The sequence below is a fragment of the Bemisia tabaci genome, chromosome 2 (genome assembly GCF_918797505.1).
Source record: "Bemisia tabaci chromosome 2, PGI_BMITA_v3".
Classification (NCBI taxonomy): domain Eukaryota; kingdom Metazoa; phylum Arthropoda; class Insecta; order Hemiptera; family Aleyrodidae; genus Bemisia; species Bemisia tabaci.
In genome coordinates this window covers 3,956,504-3,979,534 of record NC_092794.1, presented here as the reverse complement: position 1 = coordinate 3,979,534, position 23,031 = coordinate 3,956,504, and positions in this window count along the sequence as shown.

Below are 23,031 nucleotides of genomic sequence, written 5' to 3'. Positions count from 1 at the left end.
TATTAAATATGTAAACCAATATAAATGCATGCCATGCACCCATGCCTAATGTCGTGTTGTAACACGGCAAAGCTGCAAAAATGTATCTTTTGGACGTTCCAATCTCTTTGCGGCATCTGCGCGGCAATTAAACTGAATGGAGTTAGTTTCGCCTACTTTTCTTTCTCGGCGTTGAAGTCTCTCAGTTGTTGCTTGATCCCTGATTTTAAGACAGTCTGAATTAACAGCAAACGTCTTAGCTATCAATTTCAGAAACAGGGGCTGAACTTGATTATAGACCTAATTTTCTCATTATGAAATTTGAAAAATATGAGAATACTTCAATTCTCAATTTCTCTACAGATGAAAGTATACCTACTTAATTTCATACAGCTAACGAGAGAGGGTTTGAGGGTACGGAGAAAACGGGACAACAAACCGTTGGCAGATTCAGACACGTTGAAAGAGGGTGGAAAGGGGGTGGAAAGGGGGTGGAAAGGGGGATCCGGGGGGCGGACTTCCTCTATAAAATTTCAGAAATTTTAAAGCATCTAATACGCAGTTTGATTCACTTTTTTCTCGAATAATTACCAAATATAAGCGTCCTTCCTTCCTTTTCTCTCCGTTCCTTCTTTCTCTTTCTCTCCCTTATTTTTTTGAGGCGAACCGGGGGGGGGGGGGGGCACGCCCTCCTTAGGTCTGCCCATTGAACAAATTTATGTGGAGAGCTATTTCAGTAATTACCGACCTATAACGGGAAGTTTAAGAAAAACAAATATATTTCAACTTGGTCATAAGAATCCCCATGATGAGATTTTTGAATTTACAAACATGAATTAAGAAATTCAAACTGTAAGACTCTGGATAAAAGGTCAGGTATTTTTTTTCTTTCATGGGGAATTTTTGAAATCCACGTACATTTTAACACGACAAAACATTTTCACCTCCATTTTAGTAACTTCTCCGTCGATGGCCTGTGATGTCTTAAATAATGTTAAACTTCGAGGAGCAAAAATATTGATGATCACCTTTTTTTCTAGAGTTTACCTTGCATTCTTCGAATGCCCTCTCTTTCCAGGTAAGCGGTGATATGAATGAAGCGATTCATCTGTAAAATTTACCTCGTAATAGTTATTTAAGCTGGCAACATGGGTTTCATCTGGTAGGAGCAAGCGACAATTCCATTTGCGTCAAACTTTATGTGCAGCGGTGATTTCAAACGGTGCATTGTTTTCACCAACCGCCGCGGACGTGTGTCAACATAGGTTATGGTTGTTTTTCTCGGTTTTCGGTGCAGCTCCGAAACAACGCTTCTCAACATTCAACGCAGCGCGAACGGACGAACAGAACAACCGGGTGACTTTTCATTTGTGAGTATAATGAATTCCGTTTTGAATAGTCCAACGATAGCTAATCCATTATGCCCCCCCCCCCCCTCCGCCGACGGTGGTCAGTTGTGGACTCAGCTCACTTTTGAGCAAAACTGTGTCGAGACTCGCGCCAAAGCAATTCTGCCATTGACCTCTCCGCCCAATCGCATTGCGTCTTCCTCTGACGTCACGAGGCAGAGCGCGCAAAAGCTCGCTCACGGATCTTCGATACCGAGCTCCCTCTTATCTCAGTTTGGTGACGCACTCGACTTCCTCCAACCTCGGAGGAAAGTTCACTTGTCTACCATCGATTCCAGTCTTTCTCTTCGAGTGATTGTTCAAGCTTGCGGACTGTCAGCGAGGCTGTCAACGAGCAACAGTTGACAGTCTCCAATCGGGTGTCACCGCCCGATAAAGAACTGTACAATATTCCCCGGTATATGCATGCGTTGTTCATGCAAAGAAGCCATCCGCGGCGAGACCACCGGGCTCCGAAATTATTTGATGGGGGCATTGTTGTGCCATTCCTAACAATAAATGTATTCGGAAATACATTAAACGACGATTGAATATGATTAAGGCGAGGCTTCCACTCTGGGCTTCCTCCTGCTCGCATACAATTTATTCAGATTTCCGGTGAATCTACCTTCTTATCGGAGAGCAAGACCGAAACATCGCTCTCATGACAGCGAGAATATGTTTAATCTTTGACATCGAAAAAGCTCAGAGTTAAAGCTCTGAGAGAGAGATTTGTGGGAACAAAAGGGGAGAAAAAGGGAAACAATATTAAACGCAAGGAGAGGAATGGGATGAGCCATAGAAAAAAAAGGAGGTGTTTGCATCTTGAGGTTTGTTTACCCTGTGACGTAGGTCGGTACAACCTGGCCAGTGAAATCCGGAATTCGAAGTATGAAAAGCGGACTATAATGTCTCATTTGTTTGCTCAAATCAACTCATGATATAATTTCAAGCACTTTTTATAGAATGACTTTTCTCCATAAATTACACCATTTCCAAGAAAATCGATGATAAAAGTCGCTGTACCGACCTACGTCATCAAAAAAATTCCAAGATGCCCGAAATGCAAACACCTCCTTTTTTTCTCTATGGGGATGAACTGCATTGACTGATTAAGTATAAGAATTGAATGGGGCTCCTCGGGCGGAAATCAAACTAAGTGGAGAGGGGTGGGGAAGCACATCGCGGTTAATAGATAACAAGTGAAGAAAATAAATGTTTTCAGAGGGCAACATTCATAAAAATCCGAGTTAAGACCCTTGAAATTCAATAAAAAGTATCACTTTCATGTATAAAAACCCTCAGGAAGTAACAGGTGCTCTTGATGAGGACTCGCGCCAAGTGTTAAAATATTATGCATTTCGTCAGCTTCCTTGTAAAGCCACTTTAGGTAGCATGAGCTACACTGTATTAAAGTGGAAATTTGATAGATCATAAGAGAAACGTATATCGTTGGTGAACCTACTAGAACACGTATCTCGTTTGTGGTCTTTCAAAATCTCCGCTCCCATTTTATTTTTTGTAGGAGAACAAATCAATATCATTTCTTGACGTTTTCACAGAGTTTTCTTCGCACGGAGAAGAAATATCTCGAAAGTTTTCAAGAATTGACGCTGAGTAGTTTTCCATCTGGACGTATTTCTTAAATTCTCAGCGTTTTTACCAAGGTCCGTTGGTACCTTTACCATCTCACTTTTTTTTTACCAAATATTGGTAATTTTACAAAGACAGACTGGTAAACTTACCTAAAACCGGTATTTTTACTGTTTTTTTCAGGTAAGAATACCACTTTCATTGGTAATCAATTCCCGGTAACTTTGCCATTTTATCTCGGTAATTCTACCACAGTCGATGAAAAATATTGGCGTTTTTACCAAGGCCCAGTAAAATTACCGAGAAAATTCAATAATTTTACCGAGATTTCTCGGTAAAATTACCAATTCCATAAATGGTGATTATACCAAGAAAAAACTGGGATCAAATAGAACCCTGCTTTCTTGGTAATTTTACCCTTTTCTTAGTAAATACACCGAGATTTTTTTTTCAGTGAAACGAGACTAGAGACGAATGGAAACAGTGGGGTGTGCTCGTGGTGAGCTGCACAAGAAATAATGTTAAAGTGGGCGTGATTCCTTTTGGGGAAATGGGAAAGCAGGATTTCACATTAAATCAAATACGAAACTAAGTGCCAACTGTATGCGGCAATCGTGAGCCGTGAGCAAGTGACAAGAGCGTTGTGGACAGGGCTCATGAGTTACAGGGCCCCTTCCCCGATCCCGATCTGAATCCGTTGCCGTGACGTCACTGACGCTTTATAATCCTCATTCATTCTGAAACAGGCCTCGATTAACGAGCACATCCCTTCTTTCCCACCTGTCTCTGGTTCCGTTCAACAGAAATACGTCCATTTAATGGCACGGCAATGCAAATCAATCGGCATTTCCCAGGTACGGGGCTCAGATCCACACCTAGATTCTAGCGCGCTTACTCTCTGGAAACAATGGAGACGGCGCGTAAAAAAAGTTTATTTTTTGCTAATTGGGGGTGGGGGCGACGCATTCTGTGCTCCCAGATTCCCATGCTGCGGGGGTTTGACTCCAGCCGTAGCTTATCAATCAATCAGAGCACCTTCCACCTTGAAGCGCGGCCTGGCCGACTCATGAATTTGAAACTCCACCCGCTACGGCCCTTCGCTCGGCGAGTGAACAATGGAAGCACAAATTTCAATCACCAGAATTAGCCACACCAGAGTTCTGCCGTGCTCAGGCGGGGAGAACGCCGTATAGGTCCCCAGACGTTGCCGATGTTCTACCGACAGAACACGAATTTTTGGGGAATTCAGTAAATATTTTCCTTCGGGGTTTTCAAGGATTTGCGTTCGTAATTTGACTTTAATTCTGAGACATTTGTGGTGGACAATATCCACAGCTTCCTTCAGAGATAAATATTTTCTGAGAGGAAATTTGGCAACATTTGAATGCTCATGCGGCGTTTTTCCGCAGCGCGGCAGAGTTCCTTTGTGCATCAAATGGACCTAATTCAGGAATTCGTCGCATACTTTCCTCTATTCTCACACTCTTCCCGCAACTCGCTTCATCCATTTAAGAGGTTTGAATGGGTCCAAGAAGTTTGATAAAGAGAGGGGAGAGGGACGGGGGGGTGTTATAAGCCGTCCCCCTAAGAAAGTTATCGGTATCCGTCATTTATCAACAAAAAACCCGGTAGTTATTGCAAATAAAAGTCTCCTGCGTTTTATTGCGATTAAGTTGTTTCCATTTTTTTATTTTATTTCCTTATGTTTTGAAATTTAATGCGTTTCAATAATTTTTACATGCTGCAGGCAAATGGTCAAGTCAGGCTATTTTCAAATTTCTAGACAAATAGCCAAATATTCTTACTTAGATTAAAAGTCGATTCTTTTTTTATAACTTTAGGCAGAACAATGATTTTTTCTCGTAGGAAAGATCTCTATGTAGAAATTGGCATCGTACAATGTTAAATAAATTACGTTCAATCCTTCAAACGAAAATTCATCTCAGAATTTGCGGATTATCATAAAATACAGAGTGTTTAAACTGCTGACAGTTTAAATGCATGGAAGCATCTGGAAAGCAAAAAAGTAGAAAAAGTTCGTGGATTTGACGAATTCTCATTTTTTAAAACGTTGAAAACTAAAGAGTTCTTCCCTAAAAACATATAATACTTTTTAAGATTCATAACAATTTGACTATCTGCATAGGTATTTGATACAATGTCTGATTTGACTAATTTGCTTGCGACTTATACGTACAAACTATTCGCTGGGCACCATCCCAGCTCTCGGTCCACTCACTCTGCATTTGTAAATGAAAATTACGTAAAGAAAATATTTTAAAATACTAGACATACATGTGAAGCCTAATCTAATTCATTGAGAAGTATATACGCATGATCATTTTGCAAATTTGCTCTGAATAACAAAAATGATTAATATCAAAAATATATGTATTAATAGAAATGAAAGCAGTACATGAAATTCATTCATTGAATGACTAAATGTTTGTCAGTTACATTTCATACTGAAGTTCGGCAACATAGCACCGATTTGTGAGCAATTCAGCATTGCTTTAATTAGTAGCAGTCCGGACTACTACCCGACTGAAACGAAAACCCGAGCTTCCATCTGGAGGAGGCAAAGAAGATGTGTTCGTATATCTTCTCGAGTAATCTTTGTGAAACGTCGTAAGAGCATACAAACATCGCCAAATTTCCAGCAACAAAATATTAGGTATATATGAAGACATTATAAATATTTCTCTTTGCAATTTTCACGTGCTGGAATTCAAATTGCGAATAAAATTCTGTAAAAAATTGAAGGGGATAAATATTTAAGTTTTTCCGGAAAATTCGTGGTTTATCGCAACAAATTTGGCAGCGTTTGAAGGTTTATACGGCGTTTTTATTTAGCGCGGTATAGTGCTTCCGCGTGTTAGGCGTCGGATGCGCTTCGGTCCATGAGAAAGAATTTGGACGTTGTAAAGTGTCATAAAATAACGCTGCATGCGTAGAAATTCCTTGATGGATGCCCAATGAACTCCGAGCTCAGCGGAGCGTCGGCGAGTGTCTTGCGGGTTGCAGTGAGCTCGAGGAACGGCGCGACGAGCGGTTCTTAATCTCGATGCTGCCGTGCTAAGGAAGAACGCCGTATGAGCCTCCAGACGTTGCCTTATAGACGATTAAATAAAAAATGAATTTATCGGGAAAATTTTAGATGGATTTCTTCAAATTTGTGAGACAATTTTGTTTGGTGTTTTATCTAAAATGTTTTGAAACAAAAAAAAAAAAAAAAAAAAAAAAAAAAAAAAATATGATTAAATCTAATTGGTTTGATATTTTTTATATTTTCCCGACAAAACAACCGTGGAACACTCTAGGTTTTAGGACCTGGTATCAATAATTCAATCTTGTACAATTAACTGAAAGCAAGTCAAGCTGAATGCCTGGATTTTCTTACATAATAATCCATTTGCACATACCTTCGCATTTCTTCCTTTGTTATCATCAGAGCATTACCAATTTTAAAAAATAGATCGTACAGATTTCAGAGGATGGCGCAAGCCAAAATGCATCTAGGTGTGTGTGAATAGTTGTTCAAGTAATAAAACCCATTCATCTAGGTGCACCTGCCTTGACTTTGTTAATTAATTATGACGATCTATCCGCGGCGGAGACCAGATTCACCTTAAATTTTAAGATTTACTTGCCTAAAGAGCTCTAAAATGTCGGAAGTTACTTTTGGATCATCAGAGCTTACAAGATGGATGTTTGGAGGGAGGTAATTTTGAATTTTTTTAGTAAATTTTGTAACTAAAATATATGCAATACACTGGAAAAAAAACACATTGGATCTAGAGTCGAGACTTTTAAAAACATCGACAAGAAATAGTACTCTTGATTCAATCAGATTTAAGCTTAAATCAAGAACCAAGCCTCTTAATTTGAGCAAATTTCTTTTTGATTTAAGCTTAAATCTGATTGAATCAAGAGTATTATTTCTTGTCAATGTTTTCAAGAGTCTGGACTCTAGATCCAATGTGATTTTTTTCCAGTGTATGCCAAATACCACCTAACTCACTCTTCAGTTTTTATCAACCTAAATCCCCCTTCTACGTTGATGGTTACAAATAAAATTCCAATTAATTTTTCAAATCTATGCCGGAGCCGTTGGTATTAATTTAAGATCTCCCAAAATTGCTCCCGTAAAGCGGGATTACCTCTGAGACGGAACCCAGTAGTGGGTTCAGTTTCCGAGCGCTTCACGAATTTCTTTTTGATTTAAGCTTAAATCTGATTGAATCAAGAGTATTATTTCTTGTCAATGTTTTCAAGAGTCTGGACTCTAGATCCAATGTGATTTTTTTCCAGTGTATGCCAAATACCACCTAACTCACTCTTCAGTTTTTATCAACCTAAATCCCCCTTCTACGTTGATGGTTACAAATAAAATTCCAATTAATTTTTCAAATCTATGCCGGAGCCGTTGGTATTAATTTAAGATCTCCCAAAATTGCTCCCGTAAAGCGGGATTACCTCTGAGACGGAACCCAGTAGTGGGTTCAGTTTCCGAGCGCTTCACGAATTTCTTTTTGATTTAAGCTTAAATCTGATTGAATCAAGAGTATTATTTCTTGTCAATGTTTTCAAGAGTCTGGACTCTAGATCCAATGTGATTTTTTTCCAGTGTATGCCAAATACCACCTAACTCACTCTTCAGTTTTTATCAACCTAAATCCCCCTTCTACGTTGATGGTTACAAATAAAATTCCAATTAATTTTTCAAATCTATGCCGGAGCCGTTGGTATTAATTTAAGATCTCCCAAAATTGCTCCCGTAAAGCGGGATTACCTCTGAGACGGAACCCAGTAGTGGGTTCAGTTTCCGAGCGCTTCACGGATCGTCGGACAGAGGGTCCACTCATTAATCGATAATGATAGCCGAGCTCAACGTGGGCTCTGGGCGATCATATTGATTTCGGAGCTGCTGTATCCTTGGCTGATAATTACAGGTATGACCGCCAACTCCGCCGACGCCGCCAGCAGCGGGCCGATTATTGAAATTGATAGTTAAAGCGATAGACAAAGAAAACGTGGGTAACATGGAGCGATCCTATTGGTTGTAGTTGTCGTAGACTAAGGATGAAATGATGGACTAATCGTAGGGTCTCTCGTGGGTTGCCGTTAGTTAGTCTGTTATCTACGTCCTTTGTCCATTGCAACCACCCGCCTACACCAAAAGGATCTTCAAAAGGGTGGTTACCGCCCAAAAGTGAAATTTTTCTTAAGCAGGGCCATGACACAACATTTATATTATTCTAAGTCATATTTCAATTTCAAGTAACACTCTCCATCATGAGGCAGCATTCATGTGCAGCACTGCAGCACAATAAAAGCACAAAATGTAAAAGAAGAAATTAAAGTGCTTTTGGAAATCATTAAATTTGAACGGAACCACCAATATTTAAAAAACGCACCTTATATTATTATTCTCATTTGATAAATTGATACATATTTTTTCCCATTAATTTAAATGAGCACAATCAATGCAGAGTGTGCAAACATTTCAAAATCATGAGTTAAAAAACGCTGACTATGCGAGTATAAATATTAAAGCCTAACAGAGCGGAGCGGCGTGCTGCCAGCGCGAGAGGCTCACTGACGCCTACAAACCTAAGTGGATACGTCACGCATTGCACAATGCTTGAAGTATCCACTTAGGTTTGTAGGCGCCAGTGCGCGTTTTGCGCTGGCCGCTCGCCCGTCGTGCGGTGGCACCTGAAGCAACTATTTCACAACAATTTAGTGAATTTAGTTTTAGTGAATTTTGTCTCATGGAATTGACGCTCCCCCATTTTTACCGAAACTCTCAACTATATATTATTACTTCGTTGGACCAAACAGACAAAACAAAAAAACAAGCAAACCCTCATTCTTCCAAGACACTATACATTTTCATCCAAAAACTTCGTGAGCAATTGTCGTTTGTATTTACATGTGGGCCAATTAACTTTGGGTGTCAACTGGCACGTGGACCAAAACCCCCGTGCCGAAAAAACCCGTGGGTGTAAATTACTGGAAAAAACAGGTGCGCGGACAAAAATTCGTTGACGAAATGTCCTATAACCGTTGAAGGAACGACTTTAAATATGACCCTAAGCCAAATTCTATTTTTACTCAATTGAGGGGCTCGGAGGACAAAGCGCATAAGTGAAGTTTTTTTAAAAAATGGGGATATGAATTGCCCCAAATAGAATGGTCTTAGTGCATATCCGGTGAAAAATTCGCTCCCGAATTCCAAATAGTAAGCATCGAAACATCAGTTTTAACTTTTTTTCCGCCGTACGGATCCATGCACATGTCGTAGACAAACAGTCAAATCAGGCATTTTATCAAATGACTAGGCAGATACTTAAATTTTTGGAGTTTACGAGGTTTTTTATGTTTTCACAAAGACCTCCCAAACATTCAATATTTTGAGACGGAAAATCCGTCAAAGTACGAATTGTCATTGTTTTTCTCAATCAAAAATGCTCTTCATATTTCTTAAACCGTCCAAATTGTGAAGACTCTTTATTTAATAAAATTCTACATATTTTGAGATAAATTTGAATTCAAGGACCAGAAAAAAACGTATTTATGATCGTATGAAACAATTTTTTATACAGCATTTTTTTCCGTGTGATCAAAGAATTATTTTGTCTACAGTCAGCAAAAAAAAATCAGATTTTCAGTCTCAGTTAGAATATTTGATTATTTACCTAGGCGTTTAACAAAATGCCTAATTTGACTGTTTGCCTGCGGCATGCATATATAATTCCAAAAGTTCAAACACGTATTTCTGGAAATAGGAAAAACTGCATTGTCCTCCAAGCCTCTCAATTGAATCAGTGAGTTCGAAAATACACCAACTCGGGTTTTTTTCGATTTTCACTTTTTACGGTTTAGTAACACTTATGGATAGAAGCATCTGCGCGCAAAAGGAAATTTCGAAATTGCAATCGGAAGTGCTCGAAACAGCGACGGGAAAAGGGAAGAATCGAAGTATTTCATTGGAAATACCAATTTTTGGCCATTTCAAGGGAAAACGGGTGACCATCCGATTTTGCGGTTTAGTTTTTTCGGTTCAGTATACCTTGTATCAACAAGTTATATTCAAGCGTTATTTAAGTCTAAAAATATAAATTTTACAGGGCAGACTATGAAAAATCAGTATCTGAAAGTCCGTGAGAACGAAAACACACCAACTCGGAAATGTTTAAACGCTTTATGCTCTGTCATCAAACATGGTGTATCGATTTCAACTTGGTGCTTTACAAAGTTTCTAAGTAGTTGTCCTTTGGCACCAAAAAGGTTTTTCTTAAACTAACTTCTTCGCCCGTTTGCGCAGTTTTAGGTGTTTCCTGAACAATTTTTTCTTCTGAGTTGGTGTGTTTTCGAACTCACCGATTCAATTCTCAATGGATATTATCATTGATGGAATGGAGTGTTTTGGGGAGAGCTGGCAACTACGCAATTAATTGCGAGCCGATCGAAAGTTCGAAGTGCAGTCGATGCCGGAGAGGGAGTTGCGACCGCTACCGCATTGCCCTTATTCCCGGAGCTCCGGAGCCGCGCTAGAGCCCAGAGCCGCGTCTAATTAAAATTTTGAAGCAACTCCGCCGGAATTTCGTCTATCAAAAATTGGATGAGGGGGAGGAGCCATCCAGCTAGCGGATTCTTACAAAATCCTCCACGCGCTTGAGCTTGCAGTTGACCCAGCGTTGCAGGCTGGACCTCAGACTCCACCTCGCAGGTGTATACTAGAGCAACTACACCGAGAAAAAGGATTGGTAGAATTTACCATTCCTTCATACGCTGTATTTTACACAGCGTTAATTCAGAGACAATTCTGCCAGAGGAAAGGTAAACGCGTTACTATACATATACTGGTACACGGAGAGAAAAACTTCATACGTGGGACCCGAAGTTGACGTCATATGGATATCTGAAGTTTTCGAATCACATATCTAAAAACTTGAGGTCCAGCTGCCAAATTTCAGTTCAGACATCTGAAGTACATCGATATATACCGAAGGGTTCGGGTCATACATCTGAAGTACTCCGGTACATACCGAGGTGCGTCGATGTCTGAGCCGAACTTCGGCGGCTGGACCTCAAGTTTTTAGATACGTGATCCGAAAACTTCAGAGATCCATATGACCTCAACTTCGGGTCCCATGCACGAAGTTTTTTTCTCCGTGTACTCCTGTGGCAGAATCGACTTGAAGATTGGTAGAATTTACCATTCCTTCACGCTATGTGAAACGCAGCGTAAAGGAATGGTAAATGGGTCACTAAACCTTGCTTATTTTATTGAATATTCTGAAAGTACAATGTGAGTAGATAACTTGGTGATTTTTCCGCATTTTTATGGAGCCGAAATCACGGAGAAACCCGCTTTTGAAAAATCTAAAAACTGCAAGACATTTTAACCGCACCCGAATGGCGGGAAACTGACGGTGTTGACGCACTGCGGTAGTCATATCGCAATCTTCTCTCATTTTCCTCTGATGTTTGTTAAAATAAAACGTGCTTCAAAGTGGAATCGTTGCTCGTTTGTTACAGCTAACATATGAATGAGATTCAAGTCTTGAATTCAAAAGATATAATTTCGACTTTAGTATTGTTTTCATATACGGAGAGTAGATAGACATTTGACGGAAGTCGTGGAAACCCGTGTCCGCTACTGATTGGTGCCGGATGACATCATTCGGCGCGGCGCGAAACCGGGACGTTTTAAATTTGCGTATAAGTTGAGCGATTTGAACTGCGCATTTCTCGGTTATTGAGTTACTTGTTCGCGTTTTTAATGTGCGTGTTCTACGCGTCATTTCCCTTCAGAAAACTATATTCGCAAGTCAAAATTCGTTCATGGTTTAGTGACCCGTTATACCAATGGTTTTTTTTCAGTGGTACCATTACGACTATGAATACGACCCTCATTCTTTTAATTTGTCGCGGGTTGCATACTCAGCCCCCGGGATGCTCAACTTCAAGATTGGAAAGTTTCTAAAGAGATGAAATTCGATTGCGTGTTTAATTTTGCATCTCGGAGGCAGCTCCGGTGGTTTCTCTCGGCGGAGCCGCGGTGACAGACGCAGAGGCGAGGCAGCGACCAATGGCGTGGCGTGAATTGCGATATATCGATTGTTACGGCATTTAAACCTATGAAAAAAGATCGATTATCAGGGTGTTCGCAGCGAACACCTTAGTAATCGATTCTTTAGCATAGCTTCAAATGGCGAGATATCGATAATCGATTATTCTCGCCGCGCCACTGGCAGCGACGTGGCGTCGGCTCATCTCCCGCGGCCAGGAATGCCTTCCCTGATTTCATTCCTAGACGAGTGAGAAATTTAAAATACTGTGCCTCCCACTCTCTCCTGGCGGCGCGGGCGCGGGCGGGGGGAGGGGGTGGGGGCGCATTTTTCTCGGAGGCGGTGGCGGGATTCTCCGGCCTGTCGAGAGGTAAACGTTCCGACGGAATCTAGGATCCAGCTTCCGTGCGTAACAGCGACAGCGGCCGGCCGCGCTAGCTCCGGGTAGCTTTCGCACATAACCATCCCTGTTGCCTTGGCCGGGGGAATCGCCGCCGAGCCACCGCGCCGTCCGGGGGTTCGCCGCGACGCCGCGGCAACGTCGCGGCGTCGGTGTCGTCTCCGGCCAATGCAAGTGGATCCTCGCCTCCCCGCGTTGCCGCCTCGTCCCGCCGATTATATCTGGGTCACCTCTTTGACCCCCTCTCCCGTCCTAAGGAAAAACGCCGTATGAGCCTTCGGGCCTTGCCAAATTTCCTTTGATAAAACGCGAATTTCCTCGTAAACTTATGAATATTTTTCTTCCAATTTTTCAGAGAATTTTGCTCGCAATTTCACTTAAAGTCCCTGAAAATTTCAAGGAAAACTAATTTCATCGTTCCTCAAAAATAAACATTTAATTGAAGGAAATTTGGCAACTCTCGAATGTTCATACGGCGTTCTTCCTTAGCGCGGCAGCCCTGGTCTCCCGGACTCGGATCCGAGAATGGGCCTGTTGCAAACTTTTGCTAGAGCAAAAATAAGAGTTGTTACTCATGGAGAGTGTCTCAAAAATCACGATGAGCACATCGGCAAAGTCTGAAATGCACTCCTTACTTCCAAAATTGCATAAGAAATTTTCGTTTTTTCGAGCTTCCCGCTTCAAAAACGATACCACGGCACAGGTGAACACTTCGTTGGAGGAGTCATTCCATCCAACCCCTGCTCACAAGGATACCACGCAATATTCAACATAGCCGACGCCAATCCGCCAAAACATATGTGACGGGACGATGATTCTAACCACCTGATAACAATCGGCGTGAATACATTCACATTTTCCCCGCTTTGACAGATATCCGTCTTGATTGACCTCGTGCTCTGCTCAACTTGTGCGCGAAAGCGTCGGCCATGTTGAGCAGGGATTGAATGGAACGACCCTTCAAACGAAATGTTCACCTGTGCCGTAGTATCCTTTTTGAAGCGGGAGTCTTAAAAAAACGCAAATTTCTTACGCAGATTGTGAAGTTAGGAATGCATTTCAGAGTTTGCCGATGCGCTCATGGTGAGTTTTGAGACATTATCCATAAGAAACAACTCTTATTTATGCTCTAGCAAAAGTTTGCAACAGGCCCATACTGGCACATGTCAGAGGGGAATGCATCGGAGTTTGGAGAAAGTAGGAGGCATGGAAAGGAAACAGGGAAGTAGAAGACAAGAAGGAAAATTAAAAGAAGAAGCAGGATGAATGGAGGAGAATCAGAAAACACGAGAAGAACTAAAGAGAAACAGGAGGAGAAATGAATAATAAACAAGACGAATATCTTTTTTTCCTACTTCTTCTTCTGTGCCTTCTCTCTTTCTTTTCTCCTGTCCTTCTTTCTCATTCCGAACGCGTCTCCTTCTGATGTGACGTAATGTGTCGGTTGTAAAAGCGTGATAATTCAAAATTATCGTTCCGCAAAAAAGGAGGAAAAATATAAATATATAAATTAATAGATTAAAGTAAAAAATCTGAATTGACAGTTAATTCCCAGGGCATGATATGGCTTAACCGCATAATTTGAATAAATCAGAAATGAGTCTTGGAGGACAAGGACATAAATGCAGTTGTTGCAATTTCGGGAAATGCGTGTCCATTTGAAATCATTAATAGCTCAATTTTTTTCAAAAACTGCATTAATGCGCTTTGTCTTCCAAGCCCCTCAATAGACGTATTTATGCTAAAAGGAACTATGTTACACGTAAATCCTCTGCACTCAGTTCCTTTTAGCATAAATACGTTCAAATGTGGTTGTGAAAATTGTGGAATGTCCCATGATAGGGAAATCCAGGGATCAGCGTCAATGTATAGCTCATGCTATTTTCTCTAGGTATTGGGCTGACACAGTGTTCGCATGGCCGTCAGAATGAAGCTAGGAGGTGTTATGAAGTTTGACCCCCTGCATGACAAGAATGCTGGCGGATAGATGCAACATATGACGTGATGGAGGAATTCGATATGTGCAACTCTTTCCAGAAAAATGTCACCGGTTTTGTGCTTGTGTGAACGTCCGATAAAATGCCTCACATGGCAGTGGTAAAGGAGTGAGGAGAGATTGACCGGATTTTTGAAAATCATCACAGCTACTTTGTACGCTATAGCAACCGAGAGATGGAAAAACTTCACTCGCACAATTTTTTAAACATTTCAGGTTGATAGTAGTTTTTAAAGTCACATCATGACATTTTGGCTGTCTCAGAAAAGTGATAGAGATAATAACTTTCACGCTCAAAAAAGAGAATACGAGGACCATAAGAACGGATGAATGGACCACTAGACGAGACACGAATTCAAGCATTCTGATACATGTTTCTTAATCAGAATTTCACGTAGAACACAATTCGCGCAACGAAAATTACTGAAACTAACTCCTGACGAGGATATTAACCTTTTTATTTCACATTGGTTACGAGGAATTTGAACTGCCCACTGACAAGAAACTCAAAGCTCTACGTGAGTCAAATCGCGCACTACAATGGTTTCAACAAGCTTCTCAATCGAGTAATATTAATTTCCCACCATGTGTTGCTCAAACTATAAGCAATTTGCTACAGCTGAGCCAAAGCGTCAAGATTGAGGTTGCCAGATTTTTATATCGTAGAGACTGTCATGATAACGTTTAGCGCACGATGTGAATCACGCAGAGCATTGAGTTTTCATGAGCGGGTGGTTTGAATTCACGCATCAAGAATCATGAAATATCTTTGAAAGGAGTTGATTTCGGTAATTTTCGTTGTGCGCGTCGTGTTCTATGTGAAATTTTAGTTAAAAAACATGTATCAGAATGTTGAAATTAGTACCTTGTCTAGTGGTCCATTGCAACTGCAGTTAAGTAGCACTAGCACCACGTCCAAGATATTTGGACGTATTTATGCTAAAAGGAACTATGTCTTACGCGAACCCTATGCACACAGTTCTTTTTAGTGTAGTTATACCATTTGACTCTATACGCACTCGTAGTATGAATGCTACGTCTAAGATCTTGCACTTTTTTATATGGAACAGTTTTTTTGAAAAATTAATTCGAGTTAGGTAACCAGGCACTGCCGACGCTATAGCTGAAAGATAGTCGAAGAAATCTAGTTTGTCCAAGTCGTAAGTGCAAGGATGAAGTTTTTAAAAAATGGGATCAGTGCATCAGAGCGGAAAATTTTATTGAAAGAAGCTTCGGTTCTTTATCAAAATGCTACCAATCATCCGAAAGACTCTCACAAATCATGTGGATAAGAAATCGACGAATTTTGTCTGCGATTAGGGCCGTTTACATTTTCACGTTAGGCAGGAGTTAGACAAGACAGCTGTAAGTGATATCTTCTGCATGATTTCGTGCTTTCGTTTCGGACAAACAACAACAAAATTTTAAGTTCAGAAGTTGGCAGAAAAGGTTGCCATTTTACTTAAAAGTACCACTCTATTGCTCGCTGGTAATACTTAATAATACCCCTTGCAGCTGTTTTGTCTAAGTACCAAATAAAAAGGAACTATGTTATACACGCAAACCCTTTGCACATAGTTCTTTTTAGCATAAATACATGCAAATATATAGCGTCCTACCTTCTTCTCTCCTCCGTTTCCACATTTTTTCTTTCTTCTCTTTTCCTTACTCCTTTTTTCGGGCGAACGGGGAAGTGTACGCCCTCAACACCTCCCCTCCACCTGGGATCAGCCTATGCGTCAGTTTTTGCGCCCCTACGACTTTCTTGTAGGTCTCGATTTCATACGAATCACACAAATTTTGGTGTTTCAATTGTATACATGATTTCATCTGTTTTAGATTTTGAAGGAGACTCGATTTCGAATGAGAGTTCCAACTCTTTCCACTATCGCGGCAGAGTTAGCGAGTATCCTTTGATCCTATGTTACCATGCATTATGCAATGAGAGTATGCAGGAGTCGGAAGAATTGAGGGAGCAAGATCATAATGAGGAGGGGAGGGGGAGGTTAGAGGTGACTGTGCTCTCGCTCATAGAGAGTCATAGCCGCGGGGTCAAAGAGAGACTTGTGCGCATACTCCCCCACTCGTATGCCGGGGGGCTCCCGCACGGGACGAGGGGGTGGGGAGGGAGGGGCGCAGGGGAGGGGGGTGGAGAAGTCGAAGCAAATAAGGCGGCGATGGCGGGCGCTACACTGCTATCATTAGTGTGTGATTAAGATTGATCATTGGGAGGCCTCGGGGACAAATTCAATGGATCCGCCCCGACTGCGGCTCGGGAACTCGTCCGGGGGGACCGGGCCCCCTCCGAGGGTACTCCGAGCTCCCCTCGTTGCCAAGTAGCTCCGAGTTGTTTTTATGGACGTCCCTTGGAAGGCTCAGCGGGAAGGAGTAGAGTACCTGTATAGGGAGAGTATACCGACAGATCGGTTCATGGAGGGCTTAGGGCCCAAAAGTGCAGCCACCCTTCTAACCAACTTCTAACGCACAAAATTTCACTGCCAGTCTGCAGATTCCAATTCTAACCAAGATGGCCAAGAATGTACAGAAATGAGCGTTCTTCCGCGAAATTGAGTAAATTTGTGCAAAAACTGAGTCAAACGCGTGCTTAATAAAGGACGGTTCGTAACAATAGTATCAGTAAATCGCTCTTGATAATTGAAATTCATAGGTTGGCTGCCCTTTGGGGCCCTAACTTTATTCGCGGAGGCATCGGTGAAGGCCTGATGGACTTTCGGAGTTTCAGATCTGTCGGTAGAGGAATGGTGGTGGGTACTAAACTTTCTCGACGGAAAGGAAGAGATAGTGATTCGAGTCTAACTGCAGGCTGATATTTGAAATCGATAGATACAGCGATAGATAAAGGAGGACATCGTATTCAGTGTTCGAAACTAACTTTTGAGTTTCAAGAGACATGTGGCCCATGAAGCTCAATTTGTAGGGGCCATTGAAGATTTTTTAAGGGCCAAATTGACTTTTTGCCCATATATCACGGCGCATTTAGTGAAAAGATAGAATCCAGTGCCGTGCGTCGAAATTTCAAAAAGTCACCAACGGAAAAATCAGTTTTTTTTTTCCAGGGGGAGGGGGCAGTTTTTAGGGGCCAAATTGGCGCAGATCCTTCATTTTTTAGGCGCCATGACCGATTGATGTCATGACCAAACAGCTTGTCTGGTACGGTCATGTTAACAGGATGACGGAGGAGAGGCTGCCAAAGAAGATGCTTGATTGGTGATTGGGTCTCTCCGGGAGGAGACGTAGGGAACGTCTAGTGAAAGGGTAGCGACAGGGGGTTTCAAATGAAATGAGGGAGTGCCAACAACCTGAGAAGTTGTGAGAGGACCGAGCATTGTGGCGGTTAGGGGTCGCAGAGCGCCAAAGAGCGCTATCAAAGCGACTAACATAATATACATATGTAAAGGAGATTGAGGGAATTTGGGGGTCTTTTGTCGGTTCCTTTTAGTTCATATATTAATGAGCCCGCTGTTGAATGAAATGACCATTTCTAATCTGGAGTCGGAAAGCACTTTGATGAGATTTGGACACAACGAGTTGCGGCTCAGTTAAATTTAAAGTTGAGATCTAGTCAAACTTGTGTTGAATTCTAGCCCCAATAAGTTAGGAATCGTTATTTCATTCCATAATCCACGAGAATACAAATATTATGGTGCAATCCTATCAAGCCAAATTTTATTTTTTTTTCCTATCCGCATGGGTAATCCTCAAGAAATCCAAAAGCCGGTCCTAGATTTCCAGTAGTATTAACCAGACGTCTTGCAAATTTACTATAATGGTCTCGATGAAACTACCAAATGGCGAATATTATGCAAAAAAGGGATCATTCAAATATACTTGAATGGATCCAAATTATGCCAGGAAATCTAGTAGCCAGTATTAGATTCTTAGGTATGTATAGTGGCCAGATAGTAGATTCTTGGTCGTTTTATTTAGACGGTATCTACTGGAAATCTGGTCAAAACTCTAGCTGTGCTCTTTCCAATGTCATTCAGGAAAGCACCAAGAAATATAGAGGCTACTACTAAACTTCTGGCAGTGTAAATTAAACGCAGCATAGTGGATCTATTGCAGGTCTGGATAGAAATGCCAGTTGTCTAGTACTGGCTATTAGATATCGGAGTGACAGAGTCTGAGAGGTAACCTAAAACTAGACTGTGGAACCGAGGTGACTAACCTGTGTCAAATGAGGGACTTGGAGAACAAGGCGCGTAAGTGTAGTCCTGCTATTTCGAGATATACGTGTTTGAATATTCGAAATTAAATGGATCCTTATGGTGGAAAGAAAGTTCAAACTGACTTCTTGATGCGTAAGCATTGAAATTTAGGAGCGATTTTTTCACAAAATATGCATTAAGACTAGTTTTACCTGAAATCATCAATGTCTCATTTTTTTTTCAAAAACTGCACTTATGCACCTTGTCCTCTAAGCCCCTGAAATTATGTCTTTGTCGCCGCCGCATACGTTTTGCAGTGGAGGCTCAAAAATCGCAAATTCCTTACGCAGACCGTAAAGATGAGAGTTTCCAGATCTTCCTGGTGATGATTTTGGAGTCTTTTCGATGAGAAACAACCCCTTTTTCGATCGGGGAGGAATGAGAAATTGTGAATGAGCGATTGAGCTGAAAATTGGATCGCGAAGAAATTGGCAACCGTGGGAGGACGGCTCAGATCTCAAGAACTGTTTTTCTGCTCGGCTACCACACAGTGCAAAGGTATAACGTACTGTCATTAATATGCTAATACCATCGAGGGCCTCTATCTCGTGTACCTAATCATGCATGGCGCGGACACTTGGGCTCAAATTCGCATCCCTCGTTCCAATCCCGGCTCGAAATTATACTATTTTCCTGTGCGGAGACTTCCTCACCTTAAGCAGTTATTCTCACTCCTTGTCTCGCCTTTGCCTTCTCCCGCTCTTCCGCAAATTTACCGCCTTTTTTTCTCATTTTCTCTCGCACGCTCTTCATCCTTCATTCAGAGCTCAATTCAGACTCATTCTCCGAGAGGTCTTGGCGATTCTACGAGAAAGTGTCCAATTTCAGTCATGAACATTCTATTTGTAAAATGTGTCATTACATTTCTTACATTTTGCCTATTTCAATGGGAAAAAAGTGTTTAAAACTAATGGAGAACTGGCATGCAAATTTTTTATTGGTTTATATGAAAGAGCTTAAAGAGCTGATTTCACAATATTTTTTGTAATTTTTTTCTGATATGGGAAATAGTATGAAAATAGATTTAATAGTGAGAAAATACACCGCCTAGTGATATCATCTTGTGGCATTTCACATTAAAACACGTGTATCTTAGCAGATCTTGTTTGTCTTGATCGTCTTTGTTTATCTTTGTCACGACCGTCACAACACATATGATATTTTGTGTGCGAAAAGAAGGGGAAGAAAGTGTCTGATAAAAAAAGGTACCCTTATGAAATTTTTAGGCCTCACAGTTTACTTGACCAGGAAATAAAACTCTCGATCCAAAATAATCTACATGAATTTTGGGTTATTTGGAAGTCAAATTAGACAGTTTTCGTAGAATTGTCCTTATGCATTTCTTCACGCCGACCAGCGACCGCACTGTGATAGGCGCAATGCGTGAAGTATTCTTACAGTCTTGTAGGCGCTACTATGCGTGTCGCGCCGACCAGCGACTGAAATGTGTTTGGCGCAATGCGTGAAGTATTCCTGCAGTCTTGTAGGCGCTACTATGGGTGCCGCGCCGACCAGCGACTGCAATGTGTTTTGCGCAATGCATTAAGTATTCCTGCAGTTGCAAAGGCGTTGATAAGCGTTTCGCGCAAATTGGACAGTTTCCGTAGAAATTTCCCCTAAATAACACATAAAGGAAGACAATCATGATAAAATGGACCATTGGACAGAGTGAAAAAATGGAGCAAAAGCAAGGAACTTCTGTAGTAGGTATCTTGTGTCTTGTGTAACATGTGAAAAAACTAAAAAATCCTTTGAACAGTTCAAAATGGCATTTCTAAAGGGAGAAATATTCAAAATCCAACAACCAAGTTGACGTAGCAAGGTGATGCCTGAGGCTGATTTTAACCAATCTGCAAACGTCTTTTCCTTTCCTTCGCCTGGGTACGTCACGAGAACGCGCTAAAAATATATTTTGAAATAGGCCCCATTTTTGGAATCCCAAAAGTGTTAAAAAATCTAGAAAAATGAACCTTAGTTCAATCCTCTCTTTAATGGTCTATTTCAATCAGAGTTGGTTTGGAATTTAATTGTATATCGAGGTTTAAAAATTATACCGCACTCAACTTTGCTGACGGACGGACCCGGGTCAATCAACCTTGGTTATGGTGCTATTGAGATAATTATCGCTGATATCAGAGCTAAGCAAATTTCAGTGCCGGGAAGTGGTGGCTTTTTCCGGCGAATCGACTGCGGATATTCGCCATTTCCATTTTCTGAACTGCCCAACCGCTTAAGCACTTGATCTAGTTTCTTCTCTTTGCAACGAGGTTCTGCAGACCTCAACTCATCGTCCAACTTATCCACGTACCCAAGGGGCAGGGCATGGGATGTGTTGGACACCTAACTCTGAGGCGTAAATGATCGATTATCGATATTTCCGTATTTGAAGCTATCTTAAAGAATCGATTCTTAAGGAGTTCGTCGCAAACACCCTACTTATCGATCCTTATTCATAGGTATAAATGGCAGATCCATCGACGTATCGAAACCTAACCAGGGAATGTTTGCGAAGCGTCGCATCGCAATCCTGCCGAGTTCCAGCCAGGATTAAAACTGGGCTGACCCGATGCCATTACCCCGACTAGCAAGCCACTGCTGGGAATCTGACGGAAAGTAGCCTGCTCTAGCATACCGAAGCCATTCATTGCGCAATCTCGAGTTTTGCCTGAAAAAGCTTGCGCAATACGCCTAAAAACGTTCTTTTTGGTAGTGTTCAGTCATTGGGACCTAATGCTTTGAGGAACATGCAGGTCAGCTCGCCAGTTGAGGGCTGAACTCTAGGTTCACTGCAAAAAATGAGAAGCAAGTTGCACCCATTTTCATGAATTGGACAGTGTTCAGTGAAAAATACAAATCAATACTCACTTTTGATATGAGGGATAATCGTTTAATAAATGAGACAAAATGTGGACAAATGGGGCCAGGAGAAACAAAACTTTTTTCGGGGACTAAACACACAACGACCTTTACTTTTTTTTTTACTCTAACCATGGCAAACCCTCACAACTGCAACCTAGCCCGTCTCAGCTGATGGTAACTTTTTTGGCGGGAACATTCGGCGAGCAAGAACCCCGTCCATTGCGGTGTTTCCAAAATTGTGCGCCACATTTCACATCAACACTTAAAAAAAAAAGAAAACATTTCCTTTGCCGTAATTAAAACTGAGCGCGTCGACATAAATGAAACTTACAGATTTTTTAAACTTAAAATTAAAGTACAGTTGTTTTACAATTTTTTGGTAGAAGAGTGATAACGATTTTAACTGTGGAGCATTTTCAAAAACAGAAAGGTTCGTCGCCCTCCTGACATGAGAACGTGACCACACCTCGAGATGAAAACCGGTGTAGACATCGTACAGCTTAAATGTCAATACAAATGTCATAGCTGAGCAAGTGTCCGTAGAACCTAATGGGTAGATTCCGAATGCACAAATGTCCAAAAGCGCGAATCTGCGCTGAGCATTTGCGAGAGCAAGGAGTCGTCTGCGCATAAAAGATTGCCCTTGAAGTTTGAGAAAAAGAGATTCGAGAACTTCATGTTAAAAATCTGATTCCAACAAGGGTACTTTTCAATCATGTGATATCAAATAGACTCCGTCCAAAAGACAAACTAGCACTAAAATTTAGAGAATATATTTGTGACGGTTCTTTGACAGTGCAAATCTTATACTGAAATATAAAATCACAATAGTGACGCGTTGCAGCCCATATTTTCAAGTGGCAACGTTGTAATACGCTTGAAAACTCAAAGCATTACTCGGAAAATTGGCAATTTTACAATAAAAATCAGAATTAGTTTAGCACCGGCGCAATGAGCGACGCAGGAATTACGTTGTGGTTCAAGAGAAATATCAAAGCACCCTCAGTTAGGTATCACATGCGATCACTAAGCGAATTTCATTACAACGCTTGGATGCAACTATTCGAACTCCACGGATGTCCATGTTGCATACGCACAGAATTGAAGGCGTTTTGATTCTTCGGGCACACACCACTCACCACTTTATACCTGCTACTCAGCAAAGGCGGGTCGCACTAGGATATTTGAATATTCGACTAGACTAGGCATTTAACCAAATGCCTGATTTGACCATTTGCCTTCGACATATCCACACGAACTTCCAACTTGATGTTTTCGTGCTTAGTAAATTGAAATTTTCTTCGCACATTTTTTTGACACAATGCTCATTCGGTAATAGAGAATATCCATGGGGCCCACAGTCTTGGATGCTAGGCTCAAATTTCTGTCTCATGGTTAAGTTATAAGGGTGTCCGATATCTTGGACGTAATGGTCGTAATACTCATTACCTTTATGAATCATTATATTATGTCTAATTCTCATTTTGTCGATGAGAAATTATCGAGT